This window comes from Callithrix jacchus, chromosome 18, assembly GCF_049354715.1.
Source record: "Callithrix jacchus isolate 240 chromosome 18, calJac240_pri, whole genome shotgun sequence".
NCBI classification, from domain to species: Eukaryota; Metazoa; Chordata; class Mammalia; order Primates; family Cebidae; genus Callithrix; species Callithrix jacchus.
The window spans coordinates 17221966-17238327 of record NC_133519.1 but is presented as its reverse complement, the minus strand read 5'-3'; the positions used below and the strand labels follow the sequence as shown (position 1 = coordinate 17238327).

Sequence of the window (16362 nt, the reverse complement as noted above, 5' to 3'; positions counted from 1 at the left end):
GGGCTGCCCATGGCTCAGGACTCTTTAGCTTCCTGCACCCAGAGGCTTGGGGCATAGCTGCCATGCCACACCCATGCCACACGGTCTGGCGAGATGAGCCCCTCTGGGCATCCTTGCTCACCCCCCGCCAGCAGCTGTCCTGCAAACCACAGCTCCTTCACACCACAGTGGAGTGGGCACGAGTCTGCATGAGGCAGTCTCTATGACAACGACTACCCTGTTATCCCCACAGGGTCAGGGTGGGCAGCAAGGATCACCTGTGTGGAGCCCCACCCCTCCCGTGCCCCTCATTGGTGACTGAAGCAACAGTGACCCCTAATGGTTACCAGCAGAACCGCAGCTAAGGGAGAAAGTTGGGGAGGTTGGGCTTCCCTTCCTCTGTTGCTGGTCCTCTAAGAGGCCTCCAGGAGGGTGGAAGGGTAGAGAGACTCCACGCAAGCCCTGGATCTGAGACCTGCATGCTCACGCAGAGCACACAGGCATGTCTGCATTTGCATATGCCCGCAGGGCAGCAGTGGGGTCCGCCCCTCTCCCCACCACACCCCCAACCCTCACAGCGCTGGACGTCTGGATGTAGAAGAGCTTAATGAAGGGATTGGCAGTTGAAGAAAAGAGGGCTTCAGAAATACGTTGTCAGGACTGCACCTGCAAAGATGGGCAGGTGGTCGCTGGCCCGGAAGTACTTCTGGGGGAAGGAGGACGTAGGGGTGCTAGGAAATAAGCTCGATTGCTGGCCAAGTCCTAGAAAAGAAGTGGATTTAACTAGGTAGCAAGATCGATGGAGACTGGACTTCAGGAGTGACCTCCCAACGCTACAGGGAAGCTTTGTGGAGGGAAGACATGTGTCCTCCCTGAGAGATAGTTGCAGACAGACAGCAGGTTGACCTGGAGAAGGAAGGTTGGACGCCTACCACAGAGGCAGAGCAGTAAATGCCGCAACTAAAATCCAGAAACACCCCTCCTCTCCCCCAGATCCAGACAGAACTCCAGAAAAAATAGCCTGCAGCTGGCTAGAAAACAGGGGAGCGTAAAGGAAGGGGCTGTTTGCCACCTATCCCCTCAGAACTGTCCCTGTGGCCTTGTGGCAGGTCCCCTATCTGAGAATGGGTGCTGGGGACTATGGGTCTCCTACCCTACCCTTTCCAAGCTCAGGAACAACTGATGCTCTTTGTGGGGACTGGGAGAACAGGTCGGAGTTCTCTAGGGAGAGAGGCCTGGGGGAGGAGGTGGACATGGTGCAACCTCAGGGGAGCTCTGCGGGGGCATCAGTGGCAGCAGGATGAGGTTCCTCTTCCTCTAGGCTCTGGCTACGGAGCAGGGAGTGGTTCCTGACTGTCACCATTTTGGAAGAATAGGGTACAAGTACATGAGAGCTCAGCTTCCGACACCTGCTCTTGTCCCTGTCTTTTATCCCACCCCATAACACCAAGCTCCCTCCAAGTCCCAGGGAGCTTGGATGGCAGAGTATCAGGTCTTAGATGCCCAGCCAAGGGGCAGCCCTGGAGTAGACACTTTGGTCCTTGCCCTTGGCCCAGTGTGGACACATTGTGGAAGCTCCCTCCCTGGTCCATGAGCTGTTGGCATCTTCTCCCACCTTCTATTGAGGGCTAAGGACAAGGGGGATGTTAGTAGGTGACCACCAACCCACAGCAAAGGTCTTCCTGCTTCCAGCCCGAGGCTCCCATGAACAACTCCTCAGGCCAACACTGCCTCTCCCAGGAGTAGGACTGGAGCTGATCTCCTCCCAGCCCTGTGAAGCCGATTGACAAAGTGCTGTCATCCCTGCCCACTGCCTTCCTTTGCAACAGAGGGACTTTCTGCTCAGACAGCCTGAACACCTGGGTCATCTCCTGGCCATCCACCATGAAATTGAACCCCTCTGGGTTACTCAGCCAAGGGGCTCACTAGTGAGTGATCACTAGGGTGGCACCATCTACTGCTGGAGAGGGTGGGGAAGGTGGCAACCTCTTGAATGTGTACCAAATAAGGAATCCATGTGGGCAGAGCTGGGGATGGATTTAGAGCAGAAGATACTTGGTGAGCCCGTGGACCCTGGATACAAAGCTGGAGTGGAGGATGCTTGGAGAGCCCTGGCACATGGTGCACAAGGTACCTGGTGGGTCCCTGGTACACAGGTGGAGCGGAGGGTGCTTGGAGAGCCCCAGATGCAGTCAGATGGGAAGGGTACCTGGTGAGTTAGGCACCAGAGATCAAGTCTTCAGCTGCAGCTGATGCCTGGCTGAAGCAAGGCTTTTTAAAGGAGCCACATGACTCAGAGTTCTGATGTCCTTGCTGTTGAAAGGTGACCTGATGGGCCATGGGGCAAGTGTTCAGAGTGGATGTGGCGAGGCATGGAGTGACCACTGGGCATGGATATCTGGATTTCCCTAACTCTGAAATATTTACCCTTCTCCAAAGCCAGGAGATCCAGCCACCTGCCCAGGATCTTGGCTAATTGCATGGCTTGTCCAGCCCCAGCTTTGATATGCTCCTCATTCAGCCCTGTGAAATATGCTTCTCATCCATCCCTGGGAAGACAGCACATCTGAACGGTTTGGCCTCCCCGACCTAGCAGGCCCAGAGTTGCAGGCAGAAGTCCAGCCTCTCCCCACCTTCATCACTCCCACTGCGACAGAGGAGGGAGGGGAGAGGAGCACAGGGTGAACGCAGGACTGAAGGTCCGGGACCAAAAAGTGAGGCTAGTCAGGGACAGAGGGCGTTCCTTCTTGCCTCTCTCCCCACCCTCTCCTTCCACACAGAGGGAGGCAGCTGTCAGCCACCAAGGCCTCTACATGTCGGAGGTAGGACAAGAAAGGATGGGGTGCCAGGTAGGTCATGAGGAGAGAAAGAAGCAGAGCAGGGTCTGGAAGAGAGAGACAGCAGTAGGGAGATGGGAACTCAGAAACCTCCCTGCACACATCTGTGGATGCTCTGAGGACACCCCGGGACTTTTTACCCAGCCCTGCCCCTTTGATGTCTGCGGGTCTGGCCCCCAACCCTCCCCACTTGTGAACAACAGAGGGACTTTCTGCTCAGTAATTTCCAGAGATGAGACGGGTCCCATGCTGAGGGCCCGCTCTGGGTCCCAGCCCCCAAGTGTGTCATGCTGTATCTTCAGCAGAACTGGACAGGAGGAGGTGGGCAGGCAGACACGCAGGAGGAGACAGAGGAGGACAGATGAAGCAGAGAAGACGACGGTGGCAGCTGAGAGGAAATTCTGAGACTGTGAAGGAATCTCAAGAAAACGAGATAAAAAGGACAGAAGTTGACAGCGGGGTCAGATAAGAAGTGGAGAGGGAGAAGGGTCCTGGCCAGCATCCCTCCCTAGAGGGTGGCGACTTCCAGGGAGCAGGAGGCACAGGTGTGAAGGAGGCAGGGGTGCCTCTTTTGGAAGCAGAATTTCCTAGGGGAAAGACTTTTATGCTGGAAGGCCAAGAGCTGAAATCAAATAACGAATGCCCAGGCTGGGCGCAGTGGTTCACGCGTGTAATCTCAGCACTTTGGGAGGCTGAGGCAGGTGGATCACGAGGTCATGAGTTCAAGACCAGCCTGGCCAAGATGGTGAAACCCCACCTCTACTAAAAATACAAAAGTTAGCTGGGCGTGGCGGCAGGCACCTGTAATCCCAGCTACTCGAGAGGCTGAGGCAGAGAATTGCTTGAACCCAGGAGGTGGAGGTTGCAGTGAGCTGAGATCATGCCACTGCACTCCAGCCTGGGCAACAGAGTGAGACTCCATCTCAAAAAAGAAAAAAACAGATAATGATGCCCAGTGCTTTGTAAGCTCTAACGCACCATACAAATTATTGTCATTGTTATCTGGTTGTGATATCATTTACAAAGATACCGCAGAAGCACAGTTAGTGGCACAGAAAGATGGCCAGGATGGACTGTGGAGTGAAAAGAGCAGTTTACAAATAATATAAATGATGCCATTTTTTACATTTACATGTGCAGATTCAGAAAAAAATATCTGGAAGCATAAATATGCATCTGGGTGATGAGTTGTGGATGATTTATACCTTCTTTTTGCCTATCTGTATTTTCTCTTTGTGTTTTTTAAAGAACATACATTATTCACACAGTGAAAAACAAGCAGTTTGCTTTTAAAAGAACGAGGCTTCCTGCCCAGAGGTCTGGGCTCAGGATGAGTGAGCAGAGCCTTCCAGCGCCCCCACTCTACCTCCTTGCTCCTGGGTGTGTATTTCGAGTTCTGTCTCATACATACTCTCCAAGAACACTTTCTTCCTCCATGTTTTAGGCTGGGGCAAAGTCCATTTTCTTGAATTCAGGATTGGCAGCATGTTTTTGTGGCCCTACCGTGTCTTCCATCCCAGGAGACACAAAACAGGCGGGAAGCAGAGAAAAGCAGATACTTCTCAGAGATTCCCAGCAACCCTAGGCTTACCCTAAAGGGGGCCAGTAGCTCTCTGCTTGCAGGGTCTTGATTATTATTATTATTCGAGATGGAGTTTTGCTCTTGTTGCCCAGGCTGGAGTGCAATGGTGTGATCTAGGCTCACTGCAATGTCTGCCTCCCGGGTTCAAGCAATTCTCCTGCCTCAGCCTCCCAACTAGCTGCGATTACAGGTGCCTGACACCACGCCCAGCTAATTTTTTTTTTTTTTTTTGTATTTTTAGTAGAGATGGGGTTTTACTATGTTGGCCAGAATGGTCTCAAACTCCTGACCTCAAGTGATCCACCTGCCTCGATCTCCCAAAGTGCTGGGATTACAGGCGTCAGCCACCGTGCTCTGCCTCTGCTTGCAGGATCTTTGGGGCCTCCAAAAGTGAGGGCACCTTCCCCTCCCAACCCTGTGGGGTCAGCCTCTGCCTACAGAGGCTCAAAGGCCCAAGTCTAGGTTCCCACAGCCTTTCATTTCTCACACATTCCACACCCATCACCCAGACGTGTCTCCCTCTTCCATTCCTTCCCTCATTCTCTGCCCACCTTTCCTCCCAGTCTGCATGTGGACCATCACACCCCTTGAGGCCTTCCCCAAATACTTCCTCACTGGGCTCCCACTCTCCTCCCTTTCCCAGCCTGGTAATACAATCCCCCTTCTAAACCCCTCCCCCAGAGCCACTCCTCCCCACCTACTCAGAATAGTTTTTGTTCTGTTTTGTCTTTTTAAATAGAGACAGGGTCTCTATCACCCAGACTGGAATGCAGTCAGAATAACATTTAACATCAGTAAATTTTTATACTGGCAAAGAACTTTCTATTTCCAAATTAGATTTTTTTGAATCTACTTTAGAGAGGGTGGAATGGGGCCGGGTGCGGTGGCTCATGCCTGTAATCCCAGCACTTTGGGAGGCCAAGGTGGGTGGATCCTGAGGTCAAGAGATCGAGACCATCCTGGTCAAAATGGTGAAACCCTGTCTCTACTAAAAATACAAAAAATTACCTGGGCATGGTGGCGCGTGCCTGTAATCCCCGCTACTCGGGAGGCTGAGGCAGGAGAATTGCCTGAACCCAGGAGACGGAGACAGAGGTTGCGGTGAGCCGAGATCGCGCCATTGCACTCCAGCCTGGGTAACAAGAGTGAAACTCCGTCTCAAAAAAAAAAAAAAAAAAGAGAGGGTGGCATGATCTGAGAAGCAAAACGACTCTCCTAAGATCACATAGCCAGTTCCTGGAGGTCCAGCCCACGTCCCCCAGCCCATGTCCCCCCCCACCCCGCTCTGCTGGAGGACTGGGAATCCAGCTGCATTTTTCTCTCTTGGCCTTCAGCCTCTGTCTATTGTTCTAAATTGCATCTTCCCTATCCCTAGGCTCTGGCACCTAAGCCTTCTACTTCTAGCTGCAACCTGCTTTTCCAGCATTATGACATGTCCCACCCTAATACAAACCCCATGTTTCAACCAGTCTAGACTCTTCCCTATCTGCCAGCTTGTTCTGTGCCACCCATCATCAAGCCTGGGACCTGCATCTTCTGAGACTTGCCTCCACATCTGTCCCCATCCCCTCCTCTGCATCCTTGGTCTCTGTGGCTTCCCCCTGATGCCCTCTCTGATCTCTATACCACCCACAGGGCTCTTACTACCTACTGCCACACACAGCCATGGAGTGAGTGTTAGGGGTCCTCTTGGGGAAAACAGAAACCATTCTAGGTATTTCCATAGAGAGTATTGAATATAAGGGATTGACTCTTCTGGTGTGAAAGGGTCAAGAAGCAAAAAAGAGAACATGAAGTAACACAGAGATAACTGCAGGACGATGCTAACTCCCCTAGGCTGGGGGAACAAAGAGGTGAGTTGAGGTTGCGATAATCTAGAAATGCAAGAAAGGGACCCTCCTTGGAGATGGTGCTGCCCAGCTGGTACTCCAGCAAAACTGAAAGGAAACAAACAGAAAAAAATGAGTCCTCCCTGTCTCCCTGCAGCACCCACCACTGGCAGAACCTAACAGACAGACAGCTGGCAAAGGAGTCTGGGAAATGTGGTTGGCAGCGTTTCAGCCCCAGCCTCACAGCAGAGTAGAGAAGGGAGGGTTTAGAGCCAAGAAACAATGGGGAAATGAGCAGCATAGTGGTAGTTATTTCTCTTATACCTGAAATATATTGAGCACCTACTACATGTCTATGCTTGACATACATGTTCTTTTTTCTTTTTCTTTTTCTTTTTTTTTTTTTTTTTCTTGAGATGGAGTCTCGTTCTGTGGCCCAGGCTGGAGTGCAGTGGTGCAATCTTGGCTCACTGCAACCTCCATCTCCCAGATTCAAGCGATTCTCCTGCCTCAGCCTCCTGAGTAGCTGGGATTACAGGTGCACACCACCACACCCAGCTAATTTTTGTATTTTTAGTAAAGATGGGGTTTCACCATGTTGGCCAGGTTGGTCTCGAACTCCTGACCTCAGGTGGTCCACCTGCCTTGGCCTCCCAAAGTGCTGGGATTACAGGCATGAGCCACTGCGCCTAACCTTGACATATACTTTAACACAAAAAACAATCTGGTAAGCTCATACTATTGCTGACATTTTACAGATGAGGAAACTGAGCCTTACAGAAGTCAAATAACTTGCTTAAAGTCCCACAACTAATAAATGGCAGAGCTGAGATTCAAAGTCAGATCTGTACACACATTCTCCACTATATCACGCTGCCTACATGGTGCACCACTCTGGACCAAGAGGGCTTTGGAGATGGGTGGGCATTAGTCCTTATGGGCAGGACAGTGTCTGTATGGCCCCAGCACCAAAATGTGTTTAGCGAATAGCGATGTGCTGAATACCCACTCATAGTAGGTCCTGCAGTGGGCGAAGAAGTCACAAAGATGGGCAAGAACGAGCCCCTGCCCTGAGGGGCATGCTGTCTACGGGGAGAGAAGACATGTGTAATTGCAAATCCTCATGGAGCTGTGTAAGAACCAAATGCTACAAGAGCACCATAAATGAAGGAATGAGGATGATGAAACTTGGATCTCGACACTTCCCTGCTGAAAATCCTTCACTGGCTCGCTAGTGCCATTGAGGTAAGCACAAAGCTTGCAGACAGGCCTACCTCCAGGCTTCGTCTCTTGAGCCTCCTGCCCCTTCACACCCACACCATCCTCCAGAGGGCTTCTCAGCTCTAAGCCTGCATGCCCTCATTCACTTTGCTCCTGCGACTCAGCATCCTCCACTCTCCTCCACCTCTCCCTTCCCATTTATTTTGAGGATCACCTACTCCCCCTTTAAATCAGCTCTTTCAACTGCCACCTCCTCTCTGAAGCCCTTCCTGACTTCTCTCCCCCATGAATCTCATCCTAGGCAGAATGGATCGCTCCTTCTTATACCTCTTCCCCCAAATCCTTGCTTCAAAGTTAAACTCTGAATTACCTGGATTTGTTTGCCTATATATCTTTCTTATCCTCATGTCTCTTTATCTTTGCATCCCTTGAAGCCATAACAAATTCCAGCACACTCTAGGTTTCCAATAGACACTGGATGTATTAATGACAACAAGCCAACAGAGAGTACAGAAAGGAAAAAAATACTACCTGAGAGCCAGACCTAAACTGAATCTCAGTTCAACATAATTAACTAAAACTAGTTAACTTTAATTTTCTCTAGCAAAGTTATTGGTAATTTACTTCTGCGATCCTCGGTTAAGTCGTCTGTCAAGTGGAAAGTCCACCACGTACCTCAGGACACATGATGCCTGAGCCAAAGCATCAGCTGGACCAACTGCCTCGTCCCTGAGGTGGTCCGGGATGATGTTGGGACCACGTGTGAGGACCTCAGTCCCTGGAGCTGCTCTAGGAAATCTGAAGGCCTGACTGCCATGACTACTCCTCAGCCATCAAGTCTACACTCAGCCATGATCGAGGAGGGAGGAGGGAAACCCTTAAATCTCCCATCCCCTCCAGCCCTCCAGTTCCAGCGCTCAGCGTCTGAGATCCTCAATTCTCTCCATCTTTCTTCCCCGACCCTCACATCCTTTGATGCCTTTAGCTCTGTGGGTCCCTCCGAACATCTACAGCTTCCTTGGGCTCTCTAGGGTATCTCTTGGTATCCTTGAGACCACCAGGATACCAAGCAGTATCCCTCCCCAGTGACCTCCAAGCAGTCCTGGAACGTGGCTCTCAAGTCGCCAAGCACTGTCTCTGCCACTCTCTCCAGACCCTCAGGCTGTCTCGTTCTCTTCACCATCCCTCTCCGCCCCCTCCAGGCACTGCCAGCTCTGACCCAGCACCATCTGGACACGCGGCCCCCTGACACAGGGCTACAGCTGCTGTGGGGCGCCTCCCCCTGCCCTCCTGTCACCGCTGCCCCAGCCGGTTCATTGCCATTCAGTCTAACAGCAAATTCAGGCTCAGGAAATTTCTGGCAGCAAAGCACCCATAGCAGGAGACAGAAGAAGGAGAGAAGAGGGGAGGGCAAGCTGATCTGACCCAGCGTGCTCCTGCCACAGCTCCAAGTGACCACCCTGCCCCCACATCCTTGCCCAAGACCTTCCCCATGCTCGGGACACCCTCTCCACCCATGACTTCTTATCAGGATCCTATTTATCATCCAGCCCAGATGCCCCAGACTGCACTCTCTTGAGTTTCCTCCCCTCCTCTCCAGGATGTAAGCTCCTTGAGGAGAGGATGACATTTGGGAGGCCATTCAAGGCCCAGCAGCATGCAAGGTTAAAGAGACCGATAAACCCAGAGGGGAGACCTGAGGTCTGACCCTCAGCCCTAGTCATCAAGAACAAGAAGGTTGCTAAATGCTCCCTTCAGGGTTCTGGGGGCTGGTAGAAAAGAAAGGAAGAAAATATCAAGATTCTGATAGCTGGCACATCCATTTGCTGTTAGAATCCCACAACCATGCCAGGCGTGGTGGCTGACACCTGTAATCCCAGCACTTTGGGTGGCTGAGGCGGGTGGAACACGAGGTCAGGAGATCGAGACCATCCTGGCCAACATGGTGAAACCCTGTCTCTACTAGAAATACAAAATTAGGTGAACGTGGTGGCTCGTGCCTGTAATCCCAGCTACTTGGGAGGCTGAGGCAGGAGAATCACTTGAACCAGGGAGTCGGAGGTTGCAGTGAGCTGAGATCATGCCACTGCACTGCAGCCTGGAGACAAAGCGAGACTCCATCTCAAAAAAAAGGAAAAAAAAGAAAGAAAGAGCTGCCGGCCTGGGCCCAGGCTTCCACACCCAGAGGGACTGATTCCATTTTAAAGGTGAAAACACTTCTATGGCAGTGATCACAATGTGTATCAAACTGGTGAGCACGGTTTCCAGAAGTGGGCTGTGCAAACAAGCGTTCAGTCCCTGCAGAGTGGAGCCCCCGCGTTTGACGGGCTGTGCTGAGACTGCCCCACTGCCTGGAAAGCAATGCTTAGACAGTGGGCTTTGGAGAGAATGGCAATCAGGTGTTTGAATGCTAACAATCAGACTCACGGCTCTCCTTGTTTGGCCCTTTTCAAATAGAAAGACAACTGGGCCAGGGGCAGTGGCTCACACGTATAATCCCAACACTTTGGGAGGCCAAGGTGGGCAGATCGCTTGAGGTCAGGAGTTCAAGACCAGCCTGCCCAACATAGTAAAACCCGGTCTCTACTAAAAATACAAAATTAGCCGGGCATGGTGGCACACACCTGTAATCTTAGCTACTCAGGAGGCTGAAAGGAGGGCTCAACTCTCTTTAATGAGCTGATTGGATGGAACTCCACTTCTTATTACTCCTCTACGATATAATATAAACATAACAATGATAATTCCAGCCTGACAGCAGCAGCCTTTTGCAGCTGACAAAGCAATGCACTGAGTCACTGGGCATTTCCCACATACAATGACTTAGTCTGGGTTATTCCCATTTTACATATGAGGAAACTGAGGCTCAGAGGGTCTCTGGGATTTGTCACAGGCCACAGGGCCTTTCTGGTGGCAGAGCAGAGACTCAAAAAGACCCCGACCCCCACTCTCCTTCCATAGCCTCACAGTCACATGTACAGAGAAGGGTAAACCACGGCTCCTTCTTCCTCGTCATCCTCATCCACGCCGGTGCCCGTGGCAAACACAGGCATGTGAGTGAAGAATCATCTGCCACACACAGAGGCTGATCCGAGACTGTGTGTGAGGAGACGCGTGGACCCGCAGGAGAGCAGCCTGCGAGGAGCCATCGGGAGCGTGGGGGAGGAGTCAACACGGAGCTGCCTCTCCCTGGAAGAGTGATTATTCTCTACACCTTCCTTTTCTTCCTTTCTTTGCTATATTTTCCTCAGAATGTCAATAAATAGTTATTCAGCATCTCCTACATGCCAGCATTTTACCAGGCTCTGAGAATTCCACATAAATAAGACAAGGTTCCCACCTCAGAGTGGAAACAAATGAAGGAAATAAACTTGAAACCTATCACTTCTGCCATTGATTTGTTGTTTATTCAAGTAAATCAGCTGACCTTTGAGCCCACTATAGTATATTAAAAATGAAGCAAATGATCTAATTTATCAATATCAATAATACTATTTCAATTGCAAATGGCCTTACAATTTTCAAAAATTGGATATATTATAGGCTGGGTGTGGTGGCTTGTGCCTGGAATCCCAACACTTTGGGAGCCTGAGGCAGGAGGCTGCGTGTGCCCAGGAGTTTGAGACCAGCCTGGACAATGTAGTGAGACCCCCATCTCTCTTAAAAAAAAAAAAAAAGGATATCTTATTATACTGTATAACATTTTGTGAAATAAGTTTTTTTCATACCTTCATAAGAACAAGGACTGATTTTACTAGGCCTGGCTCATTATAAATTCATGCACTAATTCTAAAATAAAGCCTGATTTAGAAACCCAGCCAGACACATGTCAGACCCACAGAAAAAAAAAGGTCCCTGTTGAAGTCAGGGCCAAGGGCTGACCATTTCAGGTTCATAGTCTCTCACTTCTATGTCGCTTGTTACCTGCTAATTTTCAATTCGAAGTAAGAGGCACTGAAACGTTAATGTGCAGCCAGGCAGGGTGGCTCCTTCCTTTCATCGCAGCACTTTGGAAGACTGAGACAGGAGGATCGCTTGAGCCAGGAGTTCAAGACCAGCCTGGGCAACATAGGGAGACCCGTCTCTACAAAAAAATTTAAAATAGGCCATGTGCAGTGGCTCATGCCTGTCATCTCAGCACTTTGGGAGGCCAAGGCAGGCGCATCACCTGAGGTCAGGAGTTCAAGACCAGCTTGGCCAACATGGTGAAACCTCAACTCTACTAAAAATACAAACAGTAGCCAGGCATGGTAGTGAGCACCTGTAATCCCAACTACTCAGGAGGCTGAGGCAGGAGAATCACTTGAGCCCAGGAGGCAGAGATTGCAGTGAGCTGAGATCACGCCACTGCACTCCAGCCTGGGTAACAGAGTGAGACTCTGTCTCAAAAAAATAAAATTAAAAAATAAATAAACTAGTGGAGAAAGGGAGGGCCCACTAAGAACCATCCCAGCAACCTGACCACAGCTGGTCTTCCCTGGACACCATGAGCCATACTGTCCAATCCTTCTTCACTCCCGCCAGCACCAGCCTTCCACCCAACTATGAGATGCTGAGGGAAGAGCATGAGGTGGCTGCGCTGGGGGTGCCCCACAACCCAGCTCCCCTGACATCCACTGTGATCCACATCCACAGCGAGACCGCTGTGCCCGACCATGTCGTCTGGTCCCTGTTCCACACCCTCTTCATGAACTCCTGCTGCCTGGGCTTCACGGCGTTCGCCTACTCTGTGAAGTCTAGGGACAGGAAGATGGTTGGTGTCCTGACCAGGGCCCAGGCCGATGCCTCCACCGCCAAATGCTTGAAAATCTGGGCCCTGATCATGGGCATCATCATGACCATTCTGCTGATCATCATCCCAATACTGATTCTGCAAGCCTATCAATAGATCGAGAGGAATCATCCAGGCCAGGGGCTCTGCCCGTGACCTGTTCCCCACATACTCCACCTTCCATTCCTCACCCTGCCCCGAGCCAAGTCCTGTATCAGCCCTTTGTCCTCACACGCTTTTCTACATTGGTGTTAAATAAAGTGCAAGTGTTCCTGATAAAATAAATAAATAAATAAAATTAGCTGGGTTTGATGGTGTGCACCTGTGCTCCCAGCTACTCGGGAAGCTGAAGTGGAAGGATCGCTTGAGTCTGGGGGCTCAAGGCTGCAGTGAGCTGTGATTGTGCCACTGTACTCCAGCCTGAGTGACACAGAGAGATCCTGTCTCAAAAAAAAAAAAAATAAGGAAAGAAATTAAAAGTTAATACGCAATGGTTATTCCTTTTCCCCCAGATGTGAACTCCAAAACTGGGAGCTTTTTATTTACTTTTGCATGTTCGGTGAACTGTAGGCACAGAATTCATGTTGACTAAATAGATACAGGAAGAGTAGCTATAAAGTAATGCTTTGGCTCTGCAAATGCCTACAACTGTTCAGAGAAGAGGCATTACGTGAAATCTAAGATATCCCACTGCTCCTTTCAGTGGTGTTGTGGGAGGGCGCTACGATTGCTCATGATGTTGGCAAAGCACATTCTGCTGAAAAAAAACTACTTGCAAAAAGATACTATGGCTCTGCAAATGCGTCCATGTTTGGGGTTTAAATGGCTGTAAAGCATACGTTCCTGCGAGGGTAGGATTGGGTCTGGGGGTTAGAACAACATCCTGGATTCTGGTTTCTTTCTTTTCTTTTTTTTGAGGCGGAGTTTCGCTCTTGTTGCCCAGGCTGGAGTGCAATGGTGCGATCTCGGCTCACCGCAACCTCCGCCTCCCAGGTTCAAGCGATTCTCCTGCCTTGACCTCCTGAGTAGCTGGAATTACAGGCATGTGCCACCATGCCCAGCTAATTTTGTATTTTTAGTAGAGACGGGGTTTCTCCGTGTTGATCAGCCTGTTCTCGAACTCCCGACCTTAGATGGTCTGCCACCTCGGCTTCCTAAAGTGCTGGGATTACAGGCATGAGCCACTGTGCCCAGCTGCATTCTGGTTTCCTAAAGCTTGAAACTGAATTGGATGTGGTGGTGTGTGCATCTAGCCCCAGCTACTCAGAAGGAGTTTGAGTCTAGCCTGGACAACATAGCAAAACCCCAACTCTGAAAACAGAAAACCAAAAAAAGCTTCAAACTCCTCTTCCCAGGGCAATTCGGTACAGAGCTCTTTTGCTCTAGCAGTAGTTTGAGGCTTTAGAAAGTCCTGCTCCTTTGCCTTTCTCCTCAGGTGTCTTTACCATGAGGTCATCCCATGGAAAAGCAGTGGGCAGTGCCCACCCATCTGTGGGTGGCTGTGTCCCTAACTCTTTGGCAGCTATACTGGCTAGTGAATGACATCCCAAAATCTGACACCAGACCATCTGGTTCTAATCCCCACTTCTTTCTGTGTGACCCTGGGCAAGTAATTAACCTCCCCAAGTCTCGGACTCCTGTCTATAAAGTGGGAGAATAATAGTAGCGCCCACTTCACCGGCCGGTTATAAAGGCAGGTAAGCTCATACCAGTAAAGCACTTGGCACAGCATTTGCTCATGCCAAGCAGGACGTGACCGCGTATCTCTCTCCACCCCCACAGTCTACAAGTTCCAGATCGGAAGCCCCAAGTTCAGATGAATGTTCTGACTGTGTGACTGAAGCCAAGTCTCTTGACCATGATCTCAGTTTTCTCACCTGTAAAACGGCACCAGGTAATCCTCAAATAAGGCAAGGCCAGGCCTTGGCAGTTATTCATCAAATCACCACTGACCATTCTAAGGTAACGATGGGCCATTGTCAAGGTTTGGACACAAAGGGCAGGGTGGTAAAAATTAGAACTCATCAGTTTTGTTCCCTGAAAGCAGACAGTAGGAATAAAAAGCGAAGAACTCTCCCTGCATGACCCACTGTGCATATTATTCTTGCTGTATTGGACACAGATCTCCTCAGATTCCCTTGATCATCATATTCTTTCCAAAAGCCCCGTCCTAGAGCTTGCTGCACAGGACGAGATGTTGCACCCTGCGCTTCCTGGCACGGAGAAAGAGGCACAGCATTTATTTCGCCTCTCTGAATTTTGGAGGCAAGATATGCTGCACTTGAGAATCTTGTTCATCCCGGTTACTGGGTGACCCAGAAGGCAGCTGATTCAAGTGAGTCCCAGGGTTAAAAAAAAAGAGTCCCTACTAGGCCGGGTGCAGTGGTTCATGCCTGTGATCCCACCACTTTGGGAGGCCGAGGCAGGAGGATCACTCAAGGTCAGGATTTCAAGACCAGCTTGATCAACATGGCAAAACCCCCATCTCTACTAAAAATATAAAAATTAGCTGGGCATGGTAGTGCATACCTGTAATTCCAGCTATTCAGGAGGCTGAGGCAGGAGAACTACATCAACCCAGGAGGCGGAGGTTGCAGTGAGCCAAGATCGTGCCATTGCACTCCAACCTGGGCAACAGGAATGATAAAAAAAAAGAAGAAGAAAGAAAGAGGGGGGGGATGGAGGGAGGAAGAAAGGAAAGGAAAGAGGAGAAAGAGAACAGGAAGGGGAGGGGAGGGGAAGGGAAAGGGGAAAGGGAAGGGGAAAAGGAAGGGGAAGGGGAAAAGTCCCTACCAAAGTTCAGGCTGTGGCACAAGCTGCTCTGCCTCCTGGGCTACGTGACCCAGCATGTCCAGTGATGCTGGAATCACCATGGTGGATAAAGGATAGAGTCTTTGGTGAGCTCCGAGGGAGAACTGCAGCACACGCCCTAGGGTTCCAGAACGACCCTCCCAAGTCATCTCTGACAAAGAATCACACTCTGAAAAACAGCTACAGTTTGCTCTTGGGCCCTCACAGAGACTAAGTGCCTGACCAGTGGACACCAAGTGACCATTCAGCCTGAGATGGCCATCCTAAGCTGAATGATGGGTCATAAGGGTGGACGTGCAAGGCAGCAATCCAGTATGCGATGGGAGGGATACATTCGAAGCAGGCTCAAGCTGGTTCAGAACACATAAGTAAATTGCATGAGCAGTGGTGGCCCACATCCCCAGATCACCTGCCTCTATTGTACTACTGCTGCTTCCATCCGCATGTACGACCTCTGGGCAGGGGTGGGCAGGGGGTCCACATAACCAACTGATAAATGTGCCAGCATCATATGTTGGCACTAGCAGCAGTGTGGCTGCATTCAGGAGGTTCCCTGAAGGGCAATGGTAAAGGAAAATCCTACCAGAGATCAGAGCTGCAAGCATACAGCTGTTCATTCATTTTGCACATGGGGAGCGATAATCCAGGGTGAGAATATACGCTGACTACAGGGAAGTGGTACCTGGCCTAGCCAGTTGGACAGGGCTCTGAAAGGAATAAATAAAATGGAAAGACTGAGAAAAGAAGGTCTGGGAAAAACATAGGGTATGGCAGGGCCGGGACGAGGGAGCCTTTGCACAATCTAAGGATGAGTGCCTCCCTAGGAACCTCCTTGCCTCATCCAGTCCCAGCCCTGGCAGATGGGCTGTGGAAGTGGGTACAGGGTGTAGATCTTTGGGACTCACATTCATGCTCACCAAAGAGCATCTGTCAGCAGGGAGGCAGTCAACAATCCGTTGGGCAGGATAACTCATCCTGTAGATGTTAGCCAGCCTTTCCCTTCTGCCACCTGTGCCCCCCAGTGCTGGCACAATGGGCTGATCAACATAGCGGACTTGGTGGCTTCTCAGGGGCTCAAGATCATGGCCACCTTCTCACTAACGTGCAGAGCTACAGCTAAGCACCCAATTTGTTTGTAGCAGAGACTGACACTGAGCCCTATACCTGGTACTATTCCTTAGTGGGGAGAGAAAACATCCAGCCATATGGTGGCAGGTTGATGACATCAGAGCCCTTCCTCTTTTGAGGGAGCAGTGATTCGTCCTCACCAGAATTATTACAAACTCCAGCAGCAGCCTTCATGTGCCTACAGAATGCCTGCTCTCTCCGCAT

At 50.6% G+C, this 16362-nt stretch overlaps 1 pseudogene; it reads left to right on the top strand.

Annotated features, from left to right (window-relative positions):
• Positions 1-11934: 11934 nt before the first annotated feature.
• Positions 11935-12410, top strand: LOC108589044 (interferon-induced transmembrane protein 3 pseudogene; annotated as a pseudogene).
• Positions 12411-16362: the final 3952 nt, after the last annotated feature.